Raw genomic sequence first — 15,690 nt, forward strand, 5'->3', positions numbered from 1 at the left:
AAGTTTGGCATTCTCCGGAAACTAGGAGGGCTCACCAAGTAGCTGGATGTGTGTAGATCTTCAATGGTGTGCCGATTGATGATCTCTGGTACCTTTCTCTGCGTCATGAAACGATGCAGGCCAAATAACGTCAGTACGTGAAATGTACGAGTATATAAAATGGCCAAATAAAACAATATCAAAAAAAGATCAACCAACTCGGAAATCTCAACTCATAAATAAGTAACAACTCACTCAAGTGTCATAAGTCTAACAAGAAATGGTTTAAACGGGACCAAATCACATGCTACTCAACTCAACTGACTCGGAGTACTATTAAGACCTAAATGGGAGTTTTTCTTATCCAACAACCATCACTTATGAGCCAGTGATAGTACAACAATCAGACGTTATTGCCACGTCCGTCCATACCGTGTCAGGGCATGAACGCCTCCCTAATCATGGATTCCATTGATTAGTCAAGTCCTATCATTTCAGGATAATAAAATGGGAAACATCCGACTTTAATGGTTCGATCCCACGAGAAGCATCCTACTTTAATGATTCCATCCCTACCTACGTTGGTGGCGTAGTTTCTGGGGTTCGAGTATGGACTATACTCTCAACCGCTTCGGTGCTCGATACTCTTCCCATGACCCCAGGCTCATAAGACTCCATCCAATCATCTCAAATAAGCCCTCACGGCTAGTTTCATTTAGAACCTTGCCAACTCATCAACTCTATCCTCAATTCTACTTAATCGAGTCATAATGGCAAGTCTCATTTAGGACCTTGTCCACTCGTCAATTCTATCCTCCAATCAACTCAATCAAGCCTAAATTAGATATGCATTTATAACATCCCACAAACATAACAAACCATTCCTCTCCTCATTTGTCACCTCCTTAGGACTCATCACAACTCTAAGAATTTTAAACCAACAATTAAAAGGAGTAACACATTTAAGGAAATTGACATATTCAACATAATCACATGATTAAGGAAATCAACAAAGCATATTAACAACCCATCTCCATCAACTCATGCTAACATGAAGGTTTTTAGAAATTTCTTAGCTCAACAACATCAACATAATAAGAATCAAAGTAATCGGAGGCAAGACTCATTCAAACATAAACCAATCAAGAAACTCCATTCTTATAGACATATCACCTCAAAGAAAGAGTAGGGCACATGGGTGGACTCAACCCATGATTTGAGTAGCCTTACATACCTTAGAATAGATTCTTGAAGAAACCTTGTTGTTGGGTTTTCAATGGCAACTTGAAGTCTTGAAGCTCTTGGAGGCAAATCTTGTTGAAGAAGGATTTAGAGAAGAAGGAGGGGCTTCTAGGGCTTTTTAGAGAGAGGGAAAGGCTAAAAAATGATCCAAAACGTTCAAGGCTTGATACATATATAATTTGGGATAATTTCCAAATTGCCCTTTCTCCAAATTCTGAAAAATGGCTAAAACACACTTGGGGTGATAATGGCGCGTCGCGCCACTGCAGTGCCAAGTCAAATTAGGCTTAAAAACCTGCACATCTATTAGTGGCGCATCGCGCCAAAGACCAAATTACTGAGGCTTGTTCCTGGCGCGATAGTGGCGCGTCGTGCCCTTACAGCGCCAAGCCCATATTTTCTAGGTTCTGGAAAATAGGCTTAAAACCCTGCACACCTCATAGTGGCGCGCCGCGCCAGGGACCAAACTACTGAGGCTTATTCCTGGCGCGATAGTGGCACGTCATGCCACTGCGGTCCCAAGCCCAGATTTCCAGGAATTGCAACCTAGGCCTGAAATTCCTGCCGTGCTAGTTCGTCTTAGGATCGTCATATCTTTTGACTCTGAACTTCAAAAATTACATTCTTGGTGGCGTTGGAAAGAAGACTCGACAACCTTTAATTTGATAGGTCGTGGTCCACCCATATTGTCATCTTTCAAAAGATAGGGTCGTTAAAAGTCGACCCCTTATACGAACTCATCCTAAAACTTAGCCATGACGAATCTTTTGGACTTAGCTTGGTTCTAGGGGTCCTTTGTGACCCCACATTACCTCTAACACTTTTCAATTTCTCAGGGACTCATCGTAACTCATGAGTATACGCTACAATAATAGAGTTCAACCCTATATCAATACAAGAAAGGTCTGAATCTTAGGGAAAAATTTTGGGGGGTTGTACACCACTCTAAACAATAATTGACAATCATTTAATCATCCAGACTCCATGCCCGAAGGCCTAGGCATGAAATCTCCCATCAATCTATATTATTTAAGTGATGAGAATGAATTTATAACTCCTCAATTAAAAAAATCTAGCATACTTGGAGGTCAAGCAGTTGTAGTAGGATTATAAAACGATCTTTGACTTCCAGAAGGAGAAACAATGGAGACAGGCCTAAAATCTGTGTGTTGCAGCCTTCTTTGTGCTATAATTCCCTTCCTCCCCTCTCTCCAAACCTAGAGAAGCTTTTGGGGGGGTTTCTAGGGTAACCCTCGTCTATATTTTCACCTAAGGGAACAAGGAGATAATAGAAATTTGCCTGTTTTGAATTCTGGCCTATTGAATCCCGCTATGGCGGGTCCCATCCCTCCATGTCGCCTCAACCCCAGACAATGTTCAGTAAATAGGTCCTAATTATTTACTCCGAACTTCAAATGAGGCAACTTGGTGGCGTTGGAAACAAGACTCATAGATCTTTAATTTGATAAGCCATGGTACACCTAATTCATTATAGTCTGAGAATGATGGTCATTTGAAGTTGATTTTAGTTTAAACTCAATTCTGAAACTAAATCGAAAAGACACTTTCAACTTAACTTTGAGATAGGGACATTGTACGACCTTAATTTACAACTAATGCACTCGCATACTAAAGAATTGATCGTAATATTAAAAGGAATGTGATTAATATACCTTTACTGCATATGTTTTTAATAATGACGGAATAGGTTGTCACAATCTAAGTAAAGAAAGAATTGAAGAAAAATACCAACAAAGATTTTACCTTTGTCAGATATAAACATAATTCACAATTAAATTATTAACATGTAAATTCGTTATTCTTTTGCATGCAAAACAAACCATTCAATATTTGATTAAGTAAACTATTCATAAGAAGAATATTGAATCTCAGGAACATATCAGAATTTATACCCTCTCGGCTATAGTTTTAGCTTATATATGTGAGAAATTAACAAGAAAAAAAATGATATTTTAAAAATTATTCAAAGCAATAATTTTTCTGCACAAAACAGAGAATATTCTAAATAAAATTTATGGAAAAGGATTAAAAATGCCCTTAAACTATGTGAAGTGAACAAAAATGTCCTTTGTTGATAAATTGATCCAAAAATGTCATTGATGTTAATACTTTGGTCTAAAAATACCCTTGTTATTAATAGTATGGTTCAAAAATACCCCTATTGTTATTAAATGGGTCAAAAGTTTCATTTTTTGAATAAATATATTATTGTTTTTCTTTTTAAATACATTTTATTCCTAATAAGAATATTACTTTTAAGGAACTTTATTCTTGTTTTCTTTCTTTCAAAATTACCTTAATTAATAAAAATATAGGAAATAAGTTTTTTCTTCACAATATCATTTTATCAATTAAAATAAAATGACTTTATGTACCTTTTTAATGGATAATATATGCCATATATATAAGATCATAATTCATAGTAAACTTATCATTAATTTTTATTTAGATAATGATAAAAATAATTATAATAAAATAAGAAATATTTTTATTATTTATTTTTTTTCCAAATTAAAGTAGGATAAATATTTGCTAATAAAAATATTTTTTGAAAAAAAATGTGTTCAAAAATTAAATAAATAATATATTTATTTGGAGAAGGTTTTTTTTACCCATTAAGTAACAATAAGGGAATTTTTGGATCAAAGTATTGACGACAAAGGTATTTTTGGACCAAATTATAAACGAAAGGCATTTTTATTCATTAGTTTAACGGTATTTTTTTACCCTTTTCTGTAAAATTTATTAACATAAAAAGGAGAAGAACTACACTATTAGATAATCAAGTGTTTAGAATTTAATTAAAATATTAACAGACTATGCATATATTTAAAACAAAAATAGGCTGCGCATATTCTTATTCTAATATTTGTTATTTTATAAAGATATATATTAATAGTTCTAATTTTTCATAATATTGAGTCCCTACTGGACACGGGCTATTGCGCGGCCCTAGTTATAGAAAAAAGGATAATTTCAAATATATATATAATAAATTAATTAATTTATATTAAAAATAGTCATATTTTATTTACGTAAGAAATAGCCAAAATCATAGAAAATATATAGTTACTATACAATATAGCTTGCCAAAAGTCATAAAAAATATACACTAACTTTGCAATATAGATTACTTATATATAAACTATATACTGAATATATATTATGATAAACTCTATAGATCTGCATATACATGAATATACACCGAATATACATGAATATAATTGAATAACCATTTCTTTTGTAATTAAAATGATCGAATGACCATCTACGATAGTTATCCCCATATATAGAAAAACCAATGGTTTTGAGTCCATAGAGTCATTGATTTATTTTAAATATAGTGCATGTGTTATTTATTTTGAGTAAATTTAACTTTCAGTCAATCAAAATTGTCCATTTAGTCCAATGAAATGAAGGACATTACCTTGTCAATTCCACTACCACACCTACCAGTCTTCCACATACTATGCAAAAATCACAAATCAAAATTATGAACATAACTCACACCATAAACAAAATCGTCGAAGCCCAAAATAATTGAGTATAACAAAAAATAATCTAGAAGTCTAGAGTTCTCCTTCTAAAAAATAAAAAGATAAAATGTTAACTACAAGAAAAATATGTAAAAATACTTCATGTCTTAAAATTATATATATATATATATATATATATATATATATATATATATATATATATATATATATATATATATATATATATATATACCCTTTTGCAATATCACTTGAATGGCTATTATTCAAATTGCATAAATAGTCGCTTGAAGGATGTTGTTTAAAACAGAGTTGGTGTTCATAAAATATTTAAACTTTAGTCATTTCGGAATCAAATTTCTAAGGTCTGTGGTTGGAATGGGTGAATCCTAAGTTAGACCTCCGGTGACATGAATGCTACTTACAAGTTGGTAATGGTGTAGCCAAATTTTATTTTACTAAGCGGTTTAAAATATGAAAAGTATACACATAAAAAAGTCAAAAATGATTCAATATCTGCTATATATAAAATTAACTATGTATTAATAATGTAAAAATAATTATGCTTGTATCTGATGTAAATACTAAAATTTTGTATTAATTCCATTTTGAAATTACAATAATGTTGGTAATGAGAAGATTAATTTTTGAGGCAATAATCATTTAAGGAAAGAAATTCCTACTAGGAGTGTTTATCTAAAAAAGAATTCGAATATATCATAAATAGACTAATAATGATTAACATGCTTCAGACATACTTAAGTAGAATCAAGACTAGATTCTTATTTCTGATAATCTTGGAGCTTGGACTTAAATGGAAATAAATTTATTAGACTTCTTATGCTAACATAAGTTCCAGTAATATATATACATACAGAAACTAGATCTAGTTCAAGAAACAAAAATATCATGGAGGCACCTTTAGAGGTTGTTGGGGATAGCAAGACAGGTGATGTATTGTTCTACAAAAGATCTCATCCTCCTTCAAGGCCGATCCTCTTTCGATTGATTCACCCAAAAATAGTTTTGTTGATGTGTTGCCATCAAAGAATGAGCAAGTTACATCTAGATTATTCAAATTTAAGAATATATTTTTCCGTATTGGCAAAAAAAAAAGTTTGGATTATGGTGTTTCGGATAGTTTCAAAGAAGTTTGAGTTATGGGTTATGGCGTATCAAAGGCAAATTAAACATGATTTGTTACAGTAAAATATTATTATAGAGGATGATTATTATAAAAATGTTTAACCGTAAAACTTTTGAGCAATTCATGAGCAGAGAAGTTGAATGTTGTGATTGCATATTTGTGATGGAGATGGCAATGGGACAGGACAAGTGAGGCGGGTTCAAATATTTTGTAAAGAAAATCAAGTTCGGTGGGGTTGGAGTGAACTACGATATTTGCTAATAATTAGCTTCTCTTATGCTATGTGGAGACATAAAAAGAGTATTAATTTTTAAATTTTGATGTTTGTTGTCCAAGAATTAATTTGTGATCCTATTGTTGGTCTTGTTATTCTTGCCATTGAAGTTAATTTAGTGTTTAATATCAAGACTTTTATGAGTCTTACATGTTTAAGTATTTTTAGATTGAGATCATTAAATTTCTTCAAGTTCTATTGTAACAAAAATACTGAGGTTAAAAATAGAGATATACAATAGAAAATGACACACATAATTTATAAAGATGTGACATTGCGGAGAAGTCTCTTTATCTATACTGATTATGCTTTAATTATCTACACATTTGGTAGAATGAAAAATTATTTACAATTTAAAAATATTAGGTGACCAGGACATGATATTTCTGCACGTATGTGAAGCTGGTAAGGGATAAGTTTCGATCACTCCTTCGATGAAATGATAATTGCTCTCATTTTCGTGGTTTCTATGCCATGACAATGGCATGGCAAACAAAGAAGAATCATGTCCCCCAATTCAAATTCTGATCTAATATATCCTAGAATATAGTTGTTTGAATCTTCTTGGGGAGTAGTTGTCCAGATACAAACTAGGTTATTTTCACTAATTACGTAAGTTGAAGTGGCACAAAATCCCACATACGGAAAATTACGCCTAGTGTTTTCCAAAGTGTTTGATCTTAATTTTTATTTATGTATATTAAAAAAAAAAACTCAACTTGAAAAAAAATGGTTGGGAGAATTTATGCTGTCCATTAGGCTTAAGGTCTAATGTTTGCCTATAAGGTAGAATTTGTGGTCAATTGAACAAGTTCATTATCTTGAAATATTATGAACGTCTGGCTTATGGGTGAAAGTTAGAACTTATGCCTAACGGAAAACATACCAAAGTTCAAAGTTTTAACTTGGGATACCTTCAAATATATACAAAAAAAAAGTAATTAGTTTACAAAAAATATAGTCATATTTTATTTATATAGGAAATAACCAGAAATCATAGAAAGTATATTGATTATACATTATGATACACGAAAAAGATGAACATAGTTTATGTATATATATATATATGAGATATACACTGATTATATATTATGATACACTAAAAGAGCTGAATATAACTTACATATACATGAGCTATACACTGACTATATATTATAATACATTCAAAAAGCTGAATATAGATTAACTATACATGAAGTATATACTGAATATATGTCACGTCCCGAGCCTACACCCTGGACGTGGCCGACACTCAAAAATTATTGTTGGTCCCCAAGCGAACCACTTGGCCTAGTTAACTCAATCAGCGGAAGACTTAACTCGATAAAAGAGTAAAATCATGTGGATATTTTAAAACAGTCCCATCAATCTTTAAATAATAACTTAAAGTACTCATATAAAAATGTAAGTCAATATCATAACTCAATAATGAAAGTCGTAATTTCAAATAAACTCTAAAAGAATCAACCGACTTCACTCTACTCGGTCTATGAAGCCTCTACTAACTACTAGAAAAGTGTCGAGATGAGTCCACGGCTACCTCAAAGAAATAATGAAATAACATGAAGCTGATAATAAAGGAGCTCCTCCGACTGCAAAGAGGTCTCACCAAAACTAGAGAAGATAGATCCTTGATGGTGCACTTGTTGATGATCTCTAACACCTGTATCTGAGACATCATAACACTATATAGGTTGAATGACGTCAGTACATGGAATTTATGGTATGTAAAATGGCCGAAGGAATACTTACATCAAGTTACTCAACTCAAGAAACTCAACTCTGAAAATAATTCAACTCAATAAAGCATGCAACATCTCTAAAATGATATGCAATAATAAATGCAACTCAATATGTAAAAATATAATAATTCACTTCTTAGGGAGTTTCTATAACTGACAACAATCACTTATGAGCTAGTGACGATACAACTGTAACACCCCAAATATTTCTACACCAAGACCTAAACCATTCTTCATATGCGTATATGATCGAACTCAATGACTTCTAATTGTATATATGAGTTAGGATCAATTCCTAAGTATTTGACATGTATTAGATGTGTTTTAGGGTCATAAGGGATCTCTAACACCAAGCCAAGTCTAAAGAATTTCCATTGGCTAGGTTTTCGTATGAGTCCAGAATAAGATCAACTTCAAATGCTTATATCTCCTAGTATATAAGGAATTAGGTGTCCCATGACTTATCACATTAAAGTTATTTGAGTCCTCTTTCCAACGCCACCAAGTTTTCCTCATTTCGAGTTCGGAGTAAAAGATTATGATCATTTTACCAAAGACTACCATTGCAACAGTTATAGGCTTGGCGCGGCGCGCCAGCAAAGCTCCCAAAACTAGTTACAGTAGTTTGGGTGGTGGCATGGCGCGCCATTATCGCGCCTGCAGGGTTTTGAGACCATTTTCCAGATTTGTTTTGATGAAGGGCAACTTGGAAAATTCCCTAACTATATATATACGAAATTGGAGCGGTTTGGGGTCATTTTTGCAATCTTTCACCTCCAAAGAACCCTAATATTCATCCTCCTCTCTCCCAAATCATCTCCTACAAAAACAAAATCCTCTCAAACTCAAAGGATTCAAGCTCCCCATTGAAGACCTAACATCAAGACTTCTCTAATTCTTCTTCAAGTTCTACTCTAAGTTATGTGGGTTTTCATCCATGGGTTCTTCCATCTATGGAGCCTAAATATTTTCTCAACTTAGTATATCAATTTTAAATGATGAAATATTATGGTATTTTATATGATGGTTCCAAATGCATAGGTTATGGTATATTTTAAGTTTATTTACTCCTATATGTATATATTTAAATTGACTATCAATTTCAAGTGATGAGTTTTCTTATGGGTTTTCATTCTATGATTCCAAATGTATAGATTCTTGAATATTTGAAGTTTATTTACCTAATATTGACTTATGTTGATTCTTATTTACATGAAATAGATGGTTTATCAAGGTTCTTATATGAAGGTTTGAAAGATAGTTTTAAAGTGCATATGGTGAGTTGTTTTTAAGATATTTGATTTGATGCATTCATATCACTCTAATGCATACAAGTATTCTTTAAATGTATTTGAAGGTCTTTTTGAAATTAACCCACCTAGTTTCGTATGATAAAGTAAAGTTGAAAGGAATTTTGATTCCAAATAAGTATTTGACAATGTCTACAAATGAGTTTAAAGGTGCTCTTTGCAAATAAGTTTTGTGAATGATGATTCTATAATGACAAAGCAAGTTAATGATAGGGTGAGTTAAGTCCCTAAAGATGTTTTACGAATAAAGATATGTGATGATGAGAGATCTATACTCATATTACATGAGACAAAGTTAAGGAGCTATTCTATGATTTTGTTCTTGTGAAAAGTAGACGGGTAGCAGATATGACCCCTCCCACATGATGATTTTTTTTTTTTTTTTTTTCGGGAACAGACCCTACACGAGGCTCCCACCTCTCGTGCATAGTCAGGGGTTAAGCAACACCCCCAAGCCTTAACATAAATAATCAAAATAAAAATACAAGGAGGGGGACATAAACCTTACCTCCGATCCTATGGTGGTTCATAAGTCGGCTAACCTATTAAGGTCCGCTAACTTATCCCCAATACAAAAAAGATACTAACTATAACTAGAAAGCAGTAAACCTGTGAGAGGACTCCTCCCGGTATAATTCAACTATGAAAGCATAAATGAGGGAGACTCTCCCCTTCCATGAGAAACAAGAAAAGTAACCTACACTAGTCCTATTCCAACTATGCTACGTACCAGACATAGCTACATTGAAGAAGAACAAGTATACGAAACTTCTATCTCGCATGGGATGGGAAAATTCTTTTCATCTTTGCTCTTTTTAGTCTTGTCGTACCAAGTAAATCCAGGTGAAATATGCCTTTGTATCAGTATCATGATTACCAGCTAAGGAGGCTGAAAGGATATGAAATATATGGAGCTATAGTAGCCAACAGCCTTTGATTTGTTGTGGAAGAAAGTGTGGTTGCATTCGAACACCTGCATGGTGGTCCAGATGTATGGTTGCTGCAGACCTGCACCTGCACAGACAGACAAAACCAGAAACATACACAAGCAACCAAGTCTGGAGGTTGCTGTACGTGGGTATGTTGGTTTTGGCCTCTGTTGTTGCTGATGCTATTGAACTTCGTCTTTCAATTCTGCACTTTCAGCTTCAGCTCTGTGGTTGAGTTGTTGTTTGGTGTGTGGCTGAGTAGTTGTTTGGTGTTGTGTTCCTACAGTATGTATATGGAGTTGATGGAGGTGTAACATTCTACAGCTACTCATGATATTGTTGTTGGTTCTTGGATGTTGTCTATGAGGGTGTTGGAGTTCCTTCTGGGTTCCAGTGTTGCCTGTATCTCCAACAACCTGCATAAACAAAGAAGCAAACAAACAAGCAAGCACACAATTATAAGAACAATTCCAAGAGTTCTGTTGCACAAACTCCTTGTTGCTGCCATTGTAGTTAGGCTGCTTGTTGGTCCTTGCTTTCTCCCACATGATGATTGAGTTTATGTTTTATGGTTTTTATATTCCATTGAGAGTTTACCTAGCACCGAGTGGACCTTGTAATATAAATTCTTCCCCATAGCAAAGGAAAGAGACCCGTAGAAAGATCCTATTGTCCCATAACTACGTGCCACCATAGGAAGAAGGATCACCCATTAGTAGAGGCTTGATTCCTTAGAAAGGGTCACCCATTAGTAGAAGCTTGATTCCTTAAGTAGCTTAGTTGATCCACTTAGGCATATAGGAGTCTATCTTGGCAAGTAGTCTCCCCCTTTCCTCCGATGTGTGGGTAAACATTGGGATTCCATGTTATGGCTCACATGATTTATGTCGGTTAACGGTCTCTCTCACTAAGTTACAAGGTCATTCTCTCGATGTTTAAGGTAGTTCTTACTATGACTACTAATATCTTTCGTATGTCCATAATTTCTTATAAGGTTAAAGGTCCTATCTCACAAGTTATATTATATGAAGTAAGTTTGACTTTGAAGTTTTATGATATGCATCGATCAAGAATTTCTTATATTTAGAGATTGCTTTTAAGCTATACTCATGCTCATTATGATTGGTCATACATCTTATGGCATATTGATGATGTTTTTTACTTGTTCATGCATATCTCACATACTTAGTACATTCAAAGTACTAACGCATACTTTTTGCCTATATGATATCACTATGTAGGGACCAGTGTTCCTCCTCCTCCACATGGTTAGTTTGGATCGCTTAAAGGCTACTTTTGGTGAGTACCCATTGTTTCGGGGACAATACTCCTCCCTTTTTTAGCATATGTTATGTTGAGGCATTAAGACACCAATTTTGGTAGTTCATTGTTAGTTTATTTGAGGGTGAGCTAGAGACATGTCTTAGCCTTTGCCAAGTCTATTAGTGGAGGTATTGTCCCCATTGTTTCGGGGACAATACTCCTCACCTTAGTCCCATTTTCTCCTTTTTATTTTGCTTGATATTTATTATCATTACTGATGAAAGGCTAAATAAATGCTAAGAGGCTTGGGTGAGGTATCTCCGGGTTCCTCATTCAGCGTATCACGTCTAGGCCCTAGGCTTGAGTCATGACAATAATAAATTGATATCATTGAGTAAGAACGTGTAAAGACCTATCCCTTTCATTATGAATAGGACAACGGGGAAGGATTTTGGGCCAGAAAACTTCGGGTAGTAACTTCAGAAAATATTTAGCCTAAGCCAGATTTGGATGAATTCTGAGTTACGTAAGGTCTAGGATAACCTTGTGATAGATGGAGGATATAATTAGTAATTTGATTTAGTTAACTAATAGCCAAGATGATATGGAGCATTTACAGTTTTGCGGAATCGCATTCGGATAAGTAAAACTCCTAAAATTGGAATTGGCATGAAAGGTATGATTTAAGAAGCCATGGGATGGGAATCTGTTATAAAATAAGGGTTTGGAGCTCAAGTCCCGAGCTCACTATCTCCGCCTATCTCGCCAGAGTGAATTATTTCCACCGGTGCGGGGCTGCCAGAGCAAGATGGTCCCGCTGTGGTGGGATAGTTGCCGATTTAAGATGAATAAAACCCCAAAATAGTTTATTTCACTCCCACTTTTTTCTTGAAAGATCAAAAATGACCTAGGGAGATTTTCTACTGGTTTCCACCCTAATTTGTACCAAAAGTAAGTAATTTACTCCCTAAACTTGTAAATTGATTCCTAGAAATCATAATCTATGGTGGGTGATCTTGATGGAGGGTTTTAGTTTGAAAACTAATAGTGGAAAGTAGCCTAGAATAGGGGTTAAGATCATGGGTTGTCCTAGGATTAGAATTGTATTAATTTTCATGATATTTACTCCATTTTATTAATTATTTATATGTATTTATTAATTTTAGACCAAGAACAAGCAAAACGAACCTGGAAAGGGAAAGCTCTCACACTTTAGAGTTGTTGAAGCCCGAATTCGAGGTAGGTGATGGTTTTGTTTCCCGTACTTATTTTATGTACTTGTTAAATTTCTTCATGCTGTGCACATGTATATATGAATAGGGAAACATGCTAGATTTTATGTGTAATGATCACTTAATGGCCTGCTTTGTGATGAACCTGTTCTTGGTGACATAATGTGGAATACTGAATGTAATTATGGTTGTTTTGTATGTTAGGATAGGATATCATGCTATGACATATAAATTGGATCGGGTGTCATATTCCGACACATATTTGAATTGGATGTCATGTTCTGACACAAGCTAAGTGCTTACAGGTCCAATGAGAGAACCCTTATGTGAAGTTATATCATATTGAGGTTGTTTAACTATGATCTTGCTGAATACTGTTTGAGATGAAAATTTGGTTGTTATTTTGTATATATATGCTTATTATGTTGAGTTTACTTGTTCATGATCTTCTTACTAGCTAATCGTGTGATCCCACCAGTACACAATTGATTTTGTGTCCTAATACTACACTTACTCTGTCTTTATTGAGTATAGGGCATATTTAGTCGGCTGAAAAAAGACCTCGTTTAGAGGAGTGAAAGTTGTTTGAGTTCAAAGGTGAGCTGTTTCATTGAAGTTTCTGTGGACTCTCTTATTTCTAATCCTTCTTTCGGGGCTTAGATGTTTAGACAATAATTTATTTGTTGAATACTTTTTATTGGGAGATGCACTTCCTTCTAGACTTATTATTTTTAGAGTTTTGATATGATGACTTTCAGTTTCTAGGATATTTCCACATGTTAAGTTGGTTGACCAGATTATTTTTTGAGTTTATGGGAACTTAGTATATCTTATTGATTTGAAATGGCTTCTGCATCTTTAAATTATTTATATTGCACTAGTTTGTTAGATTGAGCTATAAAAATAGTTCTCCCACCAGAGGGTTAGTGTGGGTGCCAGTCAGGCAGATCGAGGTTGTGACAAAGGTGGGTTACATACCTAGGTTTGTTGATCTCATTGTACCAAATAGAGTCTAATAGAGTCTTGTGAAATGGTATAGAGACATCTGTACTTTTCTTCTAGAGGCTATAAGACTTTAGGAAAAGTTTTGGTATCTTGTTTCCTTCTTGCTATAACTTGATTCTAATTGGTATCTGAAAATCTAAATTGGTATCTAATTTATTTCACTTTCTTGTCCGCAGATGGTTAATACTCGCTATAATGGTGTCTGAACCATAGATCCAGTAGAGACAGAGGATGAGCTAGCCGTTTGAGGGAGGGGAAAAGGTAGAGGCAGGAGAGGGAGACATGGAAGAGGGCGAAAAAGAGCAGCACCCGCGATGGTGGAAATCCCAGTTGAAGAGGTATCAGTAGGTGAGGCCATTCCCGCTCCCTAGAATAAGTTAGAGGTAGTTGTAGAGGTTGGAATAGAAGAGAATACTGAGAAGGTGGAAGATAACTTAACTAGGGCTGCCAGTCTTTCCCGTCTGGACCCCATACTAGCGTAGTAGATCATGGCCTTTCTGAGTGGGTTGGTTGTCACCGGAGCCATTCCCACTATGCCCGCAGCACCAGCCCTTATTGCTCGTCCTTTTGCTGCTGTAACTCTGCTAGTAGATGAGGTGGTGGCACTGATGCCTTCTTCTGATAACTTATGGGTCCTTTTATAACCGGCACTAAGCATGATATGCTCACCAAGCTTCTAAAGCTTAAGCCTCCAGTCTTTCATGGTACTGAGAATGAGGACGCTTATAAGTTCATCCTTGAATTCTATGAGAGGTTGCATAAGCTAGGCATAGTATATCAGCATGAGGTGGAGTTTATGATTTTTTAGTTACAAGGTGAGGCTAATCAATGGTGGAGGGCGTATATGGAGTGTCGTTCGCTAGTATTGTCCCCACTTACATGGGTCCAATTTCATGCTTTGTTCTTGGAGAAATATGTGCCACGTACCTTGAGGGGCTGCAAGAAGGATGAGTTTATGGCACTGGAGCAGGGAGGTAAGTCAGTGGCTACTTATGAGGCCAGATTCTTTGCGCTATCCAAATATGCTACTCAGCTGGTGACAACAGAGAAAAAAAATCCGATTATTTGTGAAAGGGTTGAACCATGAATTGCAGGTGTTGTCATTTCAGAGAAAAATAAGAATAAGTAGAACATAAGGCATGTTTCATCAACAATTACTTCAAAACATGCCTTGGGTTTTGATGCACTGTGTGATATACTAGATGTACATGTTCATGTTTCTACCTCTGTTGGAGAGTCATTCATAGTCACCCAGGTTTATCGTGTTTGCTTTATGGTATTTATGGGATACTAGACTTGGTTTGACTTAGTAATTTTAGACATGATCGATTTTGTTGTGATCTTAGGCATGACTTGGTTGTCCCCCTATTTTTCTGTACTTAATTGTTGTGGAAAAAATGTGGCTCTAGATATCCCGGAGAGGAAAAGGTTAGAGTGGGAATAGGTGTACAAGCCTAAGCTAGCTAAGGACATATCCTTTCTCCAGGCAAGAAAAATAGTGGGGCAGGGTTGTTTAGTCTATTTGGCCCATATTTGAAATGTGGATGTAGAGTCTCCTTCTATTGAGTCTATACCTGTAGTGTGTGAATTTTCGAAAGTGTTCCCTTTAGCCTTGCCTGGTATATCTCCTTACAGAGATATAGATTTTTGCATTGACTTAGAGTTGGACAATCATCCAATTTCTATTTCTACTTACCGTATGGATCTGGCAGAGTTGAGAGAGATTAAGTCTTAAATCCAAGAACTACTTGATACGTGATTCATCCATCTCAGTGCTTCTCCATTGGGTGCTCTAGTGTTGTTTGTTAAGAAAAAGAATAGTAGTATGATAATGTGTATTGACTATCAACAACTAAATAAGGTAACCATCAGGAATAAATATCTCTTTCCACGTAATGATGAACTTTTTGATCAGTTGCAAGGTGCATAAGTCTTTTAAAGGATTGATTTCAGATTTGGGTACCATCATTTGAAAATTAGGCCTGAGGATGTACCCAAAACAACTTTTAGAACTAGGTATGGGCACTATGAACTTTTAGTGATGTCTTTTAG

This window comes from Solanum dulcamara, chromosome 7, assembly GCF_947179165.1.
Source record: "Solanum dulcamara chromosome 7, daSolDulc1.2, whole genome shotgun sequence".
Lineage (NCBI taxonomy): Eukaryota > Viridiplantae > Streptophyta > Magnoliopsida > Solanales > Solanaceae > Solanum > Solanum dulcamara.